The following is a 12,023-nucleotide window of genomic DNA, read 5'->3' as shown; positions in this document are numbered from 1 at the left end:
CCCCCCCCCCCCCCCCCCCCGCCAGCATGGCCCTAGACTCCTTCAAATAGCTCCGCATGGGACCTAACAGCACACTGTCCAGCTCTGAGCTTTCTGTGCTGGGTGTCCCCAGGTCTGAAATGGGGACACCAGGCCTGCCTCACCAGCAGAGCAATAACAGGGGCTCTTACATACTTCAACGGGGGCGGGGGGGGGGGGCAGTGCGCAGAGGAGACTTCTAACTCCTCCTCCCCGTTCAGACAGGAGGGCTGGGACAGGCCACCCAGCTGATGTCTCCATGGTCGCGCCCCTTCTGTCAGCAACTCCCTGGGCCCTGGACTCTGAGGTTTGGATGGCACCCAGACTTAGGCCAGAGGCCTCTGGTCCAGCAGTGAGGTATTGTAGCGCCCCCGCCGAGGGAGGCAAACGAGGCCCAGAGAGGTGGGGTGACTACCCGTCGGGCGGCACAGCAGTGTACAAAGGCGGCAGGACTTGCTTTGATTCACAGGGACAAGGTACCACCTCATTTCACTGCCAGAGTGTCCCCAGAGCCCCGGATCTCGACTTTGACCTCCCCCGTGTGCCCCACCCCTCCTCCCCCACACCTGCCTATCGGTGCCCAGCAGAGCGCAGGCGCTGACGGCAGGAGGGGAGAGGAGGCCCCTTTCCTCACCCGGGACTCCAGCGGCCACCGCTTCTCTCTCAGGGAAAGAAAGAGCTGTGGAAAGCCCGCAGAGCGCCCGGGCTCCGGCCCCAGGAGACACCCCAACAGCTTCCAGAAGCACTGCCTTCTGCACGTGCCTCTGTCCCAGCAGCCGGGGTCTCCCCCTAAGTGCAGGGGCGCAGATGGCTCAGGAGGCATAATGGAGCGGCAATGACAGCCACTCACTAGCAGGGGCTAATTAACAGAGGGAACGTGGGGGGCCCATTTTGCTGCCCACACACCCCAAGGGAGCCAAGTTGGTCAGGGCAGAGCTGGCCGGATGCCGGGTTCCTCCCACCTCCGGCCACCCACATCCGTCTGGCTGGCTGGCACGTGGGGCTGGAGGACCAGGAGGGCTGTGCCCCTTGGTGGGGAGGGGACACCACTGCTCTGGTTCCTGTTCTCACACCGTGGCCCTTGCCCAGCCCCCTCGGGGTGCAGACAGGGAAAGCACCCAGGGAAGGAAGCTCCCAGGCCTTTCCCTCCATGATGGCTCTCCAGTCCCGGTGTGTCCTCAGCCACCAAGTAGCAGTCTCATCACAGAGACCTGAGGGACTTGGGGAAAGGCTAAGAATCCTGTGCTAGCCAGACAGGGCCGGCATGCCCCCAGGCCTGGGCCCTGTCCCCTCTGCTCAGCTGACCAAGGCAGGCTGTCTTTCTCTTCCTTGTCAAAAGTCAAACAACCTGGGTCAACCTGCTCCCAAACCGGTTTCCCTTGGGATCCAAGGAGGAAACAGGCTCTGGGTGCTGGGGGACAAAACAGGCAGAGGCCCGGGTGCCTGTCTCCTGCCTCCCCATCCAAGCCCTGGGGCTCGCAGCCCCACCTTGGTCCTCAACCTTACGCAGTCTACCCCACTGCCCCCCGCCAGCCTCCCTGTGCCAAAACGACCAGCCCACACTCAGAGCAGCAAGGGCGGACCCCAGGACAGCCAGGGCCTCCAAACCTGCCCAGAACCCTGAGCAGACCAAGGGCCGGGCCTCCCACATGCCCTCAGAGCATGGAACTAGCCCTGAGAGCCTGCCAAGGTCAAGTGGGCCAGGCTGGGAGTCTAACTTTGCCGAATTTTCCTGCCCCGTCCTCCACCATAAACAGCGAACAGCGACTTCTTACCTCCGAGTCTCGGCAGACCCCTGGCCGGACCCTGCTTCCTCCCCTTCTACCTCCTCCCAGGGCTCAGGCACCCAGCCTGAGCTTGTCTGGGCAGGCTGTCCCAGGTAAGGCTCCGCCTGCCTGGCTTGAATTTCCGGCTGGCTGCCACCTCCCTCTCTCATTCCCGGATTTTCTCTGCAGGGCCTGCCCTGGCCCCCCTGGGTGCTGAGTGCCCCTCACCCTCGGCCTCAGCCCTCCATGGGTTTTCAGCACCTCCACCCAATGCATGGGCTGGCCCGCCCGTGGGTCCTGGATGAGCCTGGGGGAGTCACTGTTGGGGGGTACTGGCCCACCCTACGTAATCATCACCTCTGTGAGCGGCTCCCCGAGCTCAGGCCCCACCTGAAGCCTGGGCCCAGGCTTACCTGGCTACGGGGAAAACAAGTCAGCAGCCCACAGCTGGCTGAGGTCGGCGGTAAGGTGGCGCTGCAGGGGGACGGTGAACGGGATACCCAGTCCCTACCCTCAGAACCTCCAGCCTCCTGCAGGACACAAAGCAGGAAGTGAGACAGACAAAAGGTGGGCACAGGGACGGGAGTTTCGTCCTAAGGAGGGGTTGGGGGCAGGTACCCCCAGGGGGTGTAGAGGCAAGTAGTCCAGACAGGCTCTGCCCCATCCCAGAGGCTCCCATGGGGGCCCTGGGCACACCCCTCCCAGCCTGCTCCTGGACCACTGGCCCCCAGCCCTGCCTGGCCAGACCTTGCCGCACCCCTTGGCCTCACCTCAGACCAGCAGTTCTCCAGGGAGGGGTCTTCTCAAAGTTCTAACAGCCAGGAACCCCCTCCCCCACGTGGCTTCTGATCCCAGCCCCCACCCCCGGTATCCCCAGTCCTGACACCTGAGACACCCCTCCTTCCAAGAGGCCGTCCAGGCGTGGATTCACTCAACAAAGTCTGTATCCTGTGCCGCTGTGGGCCACCCTGTGCCCTGGGAACCTCTCCTCACCTCTCCCTAGGCCATGTGTCCCCCAGAGCCCCCTGGGCTCCCCCTTACCTGGGACCCATTCCCCAGTGTCAGAATTCTTCCTTTCTTGTCTGTGTGCCCTGCCAGGTCACCAAACCCAAGCCCCAGCACAGGGCCTGGTGTAGAGAAATCCTGGGTGACTGGTGGGTGACAGAGGAAACGTGGGAAGACAAAAGGGGTGACGGGCGGGTGGGAAAACAGAGAGGTGAAGGCCTCAGCCACACATTTAGCGCATGCTTATCAGGGGCCTATTGCGTGCCGGGCACTGTTCTAGGCACTGGGGATGCAGAGTAAACAAAACACAAAAATCTCTGCCCTCTTAGAGCTGGAGGGGGAGATAGATAATTAATAAGCCAATAAATATGAAATATATCCAGTGGTAAGAACGACAGAGCAAAGTAAAGCAAGCGGCGGAGAAAGAGACAGAAGAGAAGGTTTGGTTTCTGTCCTCTCTGAGCACAGACCGGTTGTGGCAAGGGAGGCAGACTGCATGATGTTTGGAGTGAGGGCATTCCAGGTGGCCTGGACAGCACATGCAAAGGTCCGGTGGTGGGTGGGCTCTTGGTGTGCCTAAGGAACAAGGAGGAGGTGGGCAGAGCTGAACCAAAAAGTCAAGGTAGACATGAGGGAGGTGAAGGAAGGATGGACAGACAGATGGACAACAAGGGGACAGGGTGGAGCCGGGTCTACAGACGTGTTGGAGAACGCCAGTCCCAAGGGAGGACCTATCTATTGGCCACAGCTCAGACCTACTGGAGTTGCGCGTCCCCAGATCACCCCCAATCCCTGTTCCCCTGGCAAATTGCCAAGGGCTATATGGCCTCTGCTCTGCCCACGGGCATGCACGCCCGCTCGGCTCAGCAGGAAGCTGTGGGCCCCCTCCGCCCATGGGCTGAGCACAGGGCACCCCAGAGAGACCAACAGGCCTGCAGGAAGACAGCCTGACTCTTAAAGCCCCAGGGTTTCCCCCAGGGCCCTGAGAGCTGCCCTGGTGACCCTGACCTGAGATGCCACCCACCCTGATAAGGACACCGGAGGAGTCCCAGTTCATGACTCCTGTGCTCCCAACACCCATGCTCCATCCCGCCCCCTCACCCCACTCTGCCCCCAGGGCCCCTGGCAGTGCCCTCGTTCCCCGTTCCCCGTTCCCCGTTCCCCGTTCCCCGGGGCTCTGGGCGGTTGCTTAACCTCTCTGTGCCTTAGGTCATCTCTTAAATGAGGACAGCTGCCTTCGCCCGGCTTGCCTTCCAGAGGAAAAGGGGTGGGGTCAGCAATGTGCCCTGCCAGGGAACGTATCTGTGAGCTATCTGTGGAGCATTTGCAGGCCTGAGGGCTTGGTCTCCAGGAGCCCCCGTCCTCCACCATCCAGGACTCCTCACTCCACCCTATGAGATAGAAGACACTTTTTAATGCAGGCTTTACAGGTAAAGGTGGGAGGTGAGGGCTGGGAGTGCTAGGTAACACATCTGAGGTCATACCCAGGAGGTCTGATCCAGGACTGGGGCCCTTTGTCTGTCCCTGGGTACGCCCAGCCTCCCTTTGCTCCCCAGCCCCAGCCCTGCTCAGTGAGGAGCCTCAGGAAACGCAGAATCCTTTATCTGGATAGGAGGGAAGTGTGGAGGGGCATGAAGGGCCCCCAGCTCTGACCTCTCCTGCTCTTTCTCCAGGACCACAGGCTCAGCCTCCACACTCCCTCTTAGAGAGAATGCTGCCCACAAAGTCAAGAAGTGAGCTCCCCATCTCCGGGGGGACCCAAGGAGGAGCTCAGCTGGGGTGTCAGAGAGAAAACACCCGCCACATCCGTGGGGAAGACTAATTGGTCTTTTAAATCATTTTCCACTTACAGGTTAATTCACGAGAGCCATTTTGTACTACTTCATGTTTTTGTTCACTAACCTGATATTTACAGAGTAATGACTAGATGCAGGGCCTTATGTTTTGGAAAACACTCCTCACTGTGCTGGGATGGGCTCTCCCTCTTCAGAAAAGAAGAGGGGGGGCACCTGGGTGGCTCAGGCGGTTAAGCGTCTGCCTTCAGCTCAGGTCATGATCCCAGCATCGGGCTCCCTGCTCGTCTGGAAGCCTTCTTCTCCCTCTCCTACTCCCCCTGCTTGTGTTCCCTCGCTCTCTGTCTCTATGTCAAATAAATAAAATTAAAAAAAAAAAAATCTTTAAAAAAAAAGAAGGGGAAAGATAGCCAATAGTGTTCCCTTGCTTCCCCTGATGAGTTTATTCTCCACCGGCTGCATCTTGTGGTCGCTCTCCCCTACCAGGTTCAGCCTATACCTGATCATCCACCTGCACCCTGTCTGGAGATCAGTCCTGGGTCTGCCACTCCCTGGCTGGGTGGTGCAGAGCAGGCCAAGGCCCTTCTCTGAGCCTCAGCATTCCCCATCTGTGAAATGGGGATAATAAAATAATAAACCCATCCTACAGTGTTTTCAAATGATTGACATGAGGAACCAGGGCAGAAACCACTCTGAATTGCACTCTGCCCACCAAGACTCATTTCACCATCCCAGCAACTCTGAGGAGTGTCTGCCCCCATTTTACAGGTGAGGAGACTGAGGGCAACCCAGAGAGTCAGAGCAATTCATGCAAGCCCATGTGACTCGATGGCATCAGGCCACATCCTTAGCTTCCGTGACATGTATGACCAATCCTGGTGCAGCCCCGAAGGGCCTCTCCAAGTCTGCCCCATATCAAATTGATTCGGGTCTACTTGGGGTTGGTATTGGGGCAACTGAGTCATCTCCTCCTGGGGCATTTTCCGCCAGGCCTCCCCATGTCTCCTCAGAGTCAGCCCTCGCTGTATACAAACCAAACACAGGAAATGGGTACAAATGAAATGTCAAGACCGTGTGGGCAGGGAGGCTGCGGGCTGAGAACAGCACAGCTCGTCCTGGGCCTGTCTCTGCCAGAAGCATCAAGAGCATCTCACCCTAGCCCCAGTGTAGGGCTGGCTTGCCCATGGGTCTCTTCCTGGGACCAGGTGTCCTCCTCTCTCCTGACCTCCCCAGCCCCATCTCTGCCTAGAGAAATTTCACCCACGCACCCACCCCCATGGCCCATTTCAAATGTCCTCTCTTCCAGGAAGTCCTCTGGGCGTTATCCCATCCTTTCCTATAGGAAGTCAGCCTCTGAACCTCTGAACCTTAAAAGTCCTGCATTTTACCTACAAGAACACTAACATCCAACTCTCTTGGTGTTTGTGCCAGACCCTTTCCTAAAAAGTGAATGGGTTGACTCATTTAATCCCTGTAACAATCCTATGAAGGAGGTACTGTTATTATAGAAGAGAGACTGACCCCCAAAGAGATTTAGTGACCCATCCTAGAGCACACTGCCAATTAGTGCCAGAGCCAGGATTTGAACCCACAGCTCTGCTGGACCATGATCTAGCCCTATGTTGTGCAGCTCCTCAGTAAATGTATTTGATTCATTCATTCAACAAACATTTTCTAAGTGCTCACCAAGTGCCAGGCCTCACACTGGCTTTTGCAGACAGGAGATAGACACCACCTCTGCCTTCACGGAGCTTATAGTTTGATGGAATGAGGGATTAAAAAAAAGTCAATGAAGTAATTAAATAATTCAATAGGTATGAAGTCAAATGATGACATACAATGTAAAGACAATGAAGAAAGCAAACCAAAAAACCAAAGGGCAAAGGTGGTCTACAACAGGGAACCTGCTTTAGCCAGGTAATCAAGGAAGGCTTCTTGGAGGAGGTGACATTTGTAACAAGGTCCTGATGGATAAAGAGGAGCCAGCCTTGGACAGAGTGGGCCTGGGGCACAAGGAACAGCATAGGTGAAGGCATGGAGAGGGGAATGAGCTCAGAGTATTGGGGAAACAGGCGGTGAGCGTGGCTGGAGCAGGAGGACAAGAGAGATGAGGCCAGAGAGCAGCGCTGTGAAGACAGGGATTGAGGTGTGATCTCCATCCCCGGCCAGTGCGATGCCATGGGTGGATTTAAACATGGGGATGAAGGGATCAATATACATTTCAAGGAGAGTAGCTGAAGGACTAGACCCTGCCCTGATTAGGTCAAGGCTATTGGTCAAGGCTGGGTCAAGCTGCCTCTCCTGCACCCCCGGCCAGGCCTGGTCAGGAATTCAGCTGCTAACACCACAGAGTCCTAATAGAGAGAGAGGTACCGGGCACCAAGCAGAAACCCTGCAGAAGTGCCCTGGGGCGGAGCGTAGGGTGGCCCCCCTACCCCGTCTGGGACTCTGGTCCACCCACAGAGCTGGAAGGCAGGCATCCGTCCGTCCATCAGGCAGTCTGTCTGTCCATCTACCCATCAGCCCTCTGCAGCCTTGGGCCCGGAACCACTCCCCCGGTAACAACTGGCCGTCTGAGTACTGTTCGGGCACGAACGCCGATCTCTTCCTTAACGCTGCCGAGTCAGACAAAAGTGAAATGACAAAGACATGTGAGAAACTCATTTATTCATCAAGGACATGAGTGATTTTCTGCAGAACTGGACAATAGCCTTCATGCCCTGGAATCCTTGCTGACGTGGATCCCGGATTTTGAATGCATTGCGGAAGGGGATAATCGCTTTCAGTCTTTTGTGCTATTCATGATGTAGTGACCACAGACACAACACGCTGCAATGAGTGTGCCTCGGGACCGTGTTCTCTGCCACTGTCTGACGTCTCTCTAGACAACCAACAAAGCAGTAACTCAAGGCCCGATGGGTAGCATTTGCTGGTCTCCGCGGTGTAAGTACGTGCACGTGACCAGCTTCGGGATACAAGCGTTGACTGTGGACTTGGGACAGGAGGTGCCCCGGCTCACCACGCTGCGGTATCTCTGTTAATACCGGTACCAGAGGCGTCGGGAACCCCGGGAGCCTGGACGATCCGTGTGCTGGGGCCCCCGGGATACAGGACCGCAGGCTAGGCAGCTTCAACAACAGAAATATATAGTCCCCGGCTTCTGGAGGCTGGAAGTCCAAGAGCGAGGTCTCCGTAGGCTTGCTTCCTTCTGGGGGCTGTGAGGGGGAATCTGTTGCATGCTCTCCCCTCATTCTAGCGTTGGCCATCTTTGACACTTTCGGGCTTCTAGAAGCGTCTCCCTGATTTCCGCCTTCATCTTCAGGCGTCTGTGTGTCTATATCCACATTGCCCCTGTTATAAGACACCAGTCCTAGTGGATTAGGGTCCACCCTAAAGAATTCATAATAGGGCGCCTGGGTGGCTCAGTTAGTTAAGCGTCTGCCTTCGGCTCAGGTCATGATCCTGGAGTCCCGGGATCGAGTCCCGCATCGGGATCCCTGCTCAGCGAGGAGCCGGCTTCTCCCTCTGACCCTCCCCCCTCTCATGTACTCTCTCTCATTCTCGCTCTCTCAAATAAATAAATAAATCTTAAAAAAAAAAAACAGAATTCATAATAACTTGATTACCCCTGGAAAGACCCCCCCACCTCTCCAGACAAGGTCACATCCTGAGCCACAGAGGGATAGGACCCTAACATATGGATTAGGGGGAGGGACACAACCCAACCCTTAACAACAGATGCAGCAGAACATGACATAATAATTAGGAAGTAATGCTTTTGATGGCACATTATTACCATTTTTAATATAATTTTAAGTTTATGTGACTTGATTCTTCTTGTGTGTATTTTAATTGGAAATATAATTGACATACGAGGTTATATGAGTTTCAGGTATACAACATATTAATTTGACAAATCTGCACCTTACTCAGTGTTCACCACGCTAAGCGCAGCCACCACCTGCAGCTACCCAAAGCTATTACAGTGTTACTGTGCAATTTCCTTCTTCATAGTGGCTGCATTTAACAGTCAGCTCCTGCGAGCCCATACAAGCAGGTTCCAGCACATCAGAGGTCCTGGCCACTGCCCTCAGCCCTGTCCCAATTTCCCGGCTGACCTCCCTGCAGGCGCAGAGGAGGGGACAGGTCAGGAAAGTTGGGTTAGCTCCTGTAGTCTCCATCCCCCAAAGCCTGCTCTCCTCCCACAGAGGAGGGGCTCCTGAGAAAAGGATGCTCAGCGACAAGCTGTAGTCACAGGGCTGCCCCACCTGACCAGCCAAGAGAGGAAACAGTGCAAGTGCCCAGCACCAGGAAACAGCTCAGAAAGCACAGCCAGCTCTGTCCCCCTAGGGTGACCAACTGTCTCCATTTGCCCAGGGCAGCAAATAGACCACCCCTGCTTTAGCACTAAAAGCTCTACATCCCGGGAAACCGGGACAAACGGAGACAGCTGGCCACTCTCACCTCGTGGTCACATGGCCACAACCAAAATAAAAGTGCTTTTCATGCTAAACTCGGTGAAAATAAGCAGAAAGCAAAGGTGATGTCTCTCCCTGTCTCGGGAGTTTGTCTGCTCTGAGGCAGGGACGGTCCCCAGGCTACTCAGAAACGCCCTGTATAGACTGAACGATGCTGTCGCTTGTGTGTTTCTAGCTCAAGCCCAGAGGCGGCAGGGTTGTGGGAAAAGGAGAAGCAACTTTGAGGGGTGGGTACCTGCGGGACCCCGGAGCTGGCTCAAATCTTTGCTCTATCGCACACTAGCGGTGTGACCTTGGAGAGATGACCTAACAGCTCCGTGCCTCAGTTTCACCAGCTGTAGCCCGTTCCTACGTCCTGGGGTGGTCGCGCAGCCTCAGTGAGAGTAACCACAGAAAGCAGCGTCTGACACGTAGCAAGCACGTAAGCAACGCTGCTGGGGAGCAAAGCCCACTGCTGGGATTGCGGGTGTTTCTTTCAATTTTAGAGTTTTTTCCATTATCGCTGTTCTAATGTAGTTCGTACAGTAAGAGCAAAACAAAACTAAAACCCTTGGTATCTATGCGCATCATTGTCTATAAATAGAGCCCGAAACCATGCGTTGGGCCGTGGCGGAGGGCACCCGGACGCTGTGGCTGGCCCAGAGCATGTCACTGCCGCAGGTGTGTGTTTAGAACAGCTGACGGAAGCAACTGGTGTCCCTCTAAAGTTATCCAACCCACGTCAGCCCTGAAGCCTGAGAGGGCAGCTCCCTGGAGGGAACAGGAGGCGCGCGCACAGCTCCGGAGTCAGAGAGGGCGTCCGTGTTTGCGGGCAGCCCAGCACGGACACGACGCAGGTCCGCTTTCACAACCAGCACAGATTCTCTTCCAACTCGGGGCTGTCGTGGCCCCGGGGGGGCGGGGAGAGGTGGGTGAAGAGTCTGTCCTATTACACGGAAGGGGCAGCCACGCCCCCCCCCAAATGTGCTTTTCCACTTGTCTGAGCTTCTGCCCCAACGGTTAAGTAAGGCCTGTGCGCGGCGGGGGGGGGTGAGGGAGGGGCCTAAGGTGCAAATGAAGGAGGTGCTCGCTGTCAGATGCCAATGACCCTGACCTCCCTCTAGCCCTCTGTGACTCTAAGAGGCGGACTGTTATTATCCCATTTCATAGTCAAGACAAAACAAAATATAAAGGGCTCAGAGCCACAGAGGTTACTTGCCCTGGAGAGTGGCAGAGTCGAGATTTGAACCCAGGTCTGCCAAGCTCCAGCACCTACCGGTTTAAGCACTGAGCCATCCTCCCCGTTGAGCACCGGGACAACTGGCTAAACCTCAGGGGGCCGGCGTGGCAGAAAGCACCCCGAAACTGAGTTTGCAGGCTGGAACCGGGGTCCCAACCCTGTCCAGCTCGCTGGGCGACCCTGGTCAAGCCCCTTCTTTTCTGTGGGCCTCAGTTTCCTTGTCTGCAGCAGCCGGTGGCAGGACTCACAACTGTAGTGCCCACCGGGGCCAGGCAAGCCAAGCCAAGCCAGCGAGAGCAGGTACGAAGTGGGGCGGGGCGAGCACGGGCCATCTTGGGGGGTGACGCTCAATTCCAACCAACCGTCCCTTGAAGGGCTTTGGCCCACTGTAGCCTGATCCTTCAGTTTTTCAAGAGAAGCCAGAAACCTGATTTTTATGTGAAAATCTAAGTACTTAAAGTTGAGAATGAATTCCAATGGATTTAAAGCCCTTTGAGAATCAGTCAAAACCTATTTAGGGACAGACACCACCCATGGGCCTCCAGATGACAACCTCTAGATTCCAGGGCAGACATTTTGGGCATTGGCCAACAGCCACGTGTCCCTTCTAGAGGAATAGAGCCTCAGGTTTTAGCGGGACCCATAGCTCCTCAGAATATCACCCCCTGGTTCCCTGGCTGCTAAGTGTGGCCACGGGACCAAGCGCCTCCGTCTGCCTGATGTGGAGATCTTTTTTTTTTTTAAGATTTTATTTATTTATTTGAGAGAGAGAGAGACTGAGAGAGAGAGAGAGCATGAGAGGGGGGAGGGTCGGGAGGGTCAGAGGAAGAAGCAGACTCCCCACCGAGCAGGGAGCCCGATGCGGGACTCGATCCAGGGACTCCAGGATCATGACCTGAGCCGAAGGCAGTCGCTTAACCAACTGAGCCACCCAGGCGCCCCCGATGTGGAGATCTTAGGATAAAGACTAACTTACACGGCCCAGCCCTGCTCTGCCTGCTTTCCTGCAATCACTCCTTCGTGTTTACAACAGCCGCCCGACGGCGACACTACTGTTACCCACTTTTTCCAGATGAAGACACTGAGGCAGACGCCCACGTTCACACCACCAGAGATGAACAAAGCCAGGGTTCTCCGCAGGCAGACGGGGCCTTGCTGTCTCCGTGGGTCCTGACACCCTAGCAGAGCGCGGGCTCGGCAGGGGCAGCGCTGGGGCTCGAGACAAGGGCGCACGCTCTCTGGCACCCAGCACGGAGCCTGGCCTGGCCCAGGGGCCCCCTCCCGACTGAGGGGGCCGGGAGAGCACGGTGGGCAAGATCGCAGACTCTGGAGCCCCAAAGACAAGCAGTTCCTCATGGGTAAGCCTCCCGTGCCTCAGTGTCCTCGTCTCTCAAGCGGACACATCAGGAGCACCTGCCTCGCGGGAACGAAGGGGTGTGCAAAGCGCTGAGCCCAGGGCCCAGCAGGGTCTGAGGGCAGGGGAGCTCCAGGATGTTCTAGCTCAGGCCAAGCCCCCGGGGAACCGGGGAGAGGTTGGGGCTTGAGGGGCAGGCTGGCCCCGGGCAGGGGTCAGAAATTGTGTGTCCCGAGCTCCTCCCACGCCCTTGGCCCCTCTCCCCAGCAGTCCAGGCCTGACCCCAGAATCTGCGGGACTCCCCGAGGGCCTCAAGGAACTCCCGGTGAGGCATGAGGACCAGACGGGCAGAGGGTAAGCCCGGGGGGGGCTCAAGGCCCAGCCAGCCCC

At 56.7% G+C, this 12,023-nt stretch overlaps 1 protein-coding gene across 2 annotated transcripts in view; it reads right to left on the bottom strand.

Annotated features, from left to right (window-relative positions):
• The window catches only part of ADGRG1 (adhesion G protein-coupled receptor G1), a 37,979-nt gene extending 36,084 nt beyond the window's left edge, over positions 1 to 1,895 (bottom strand). For both annotated transcript variants that reach the window (XM_021705793.1, XM_021705795.1), the window contains exon 1: positions 1,794 to 1,895. The gene's annotated coding sequence lies outside the window, so the exon portion shown is untranslated. The remainder of the gene's footprint in view (positions 1 to 1,793) is intronic.
• Between the last annotated feature and the right edge of the window lie 10,128 nt (positions 1,896 to 12,023).

Source organism: Neomonachus schauinslandi, chromosome 16, assembly GCF_002201575.2.
Source record: "Neomonachus schauinslandi chromosome 16, ASM220157v2, whole genome shotgun sequence".
In the NCBI taxonomy this organism is placed as follows: domain Eukaryota; kingdom Metazoa; phylum Chordata; class Mammalia; order Carnivora; family Phocidae; genus Neomonachus; species Neomonachus schauinslandi.
Note: the sequence above shows the minus strand (reverse complement) of the source record. Positions and strands in the feature narration are given on the sequence as shown.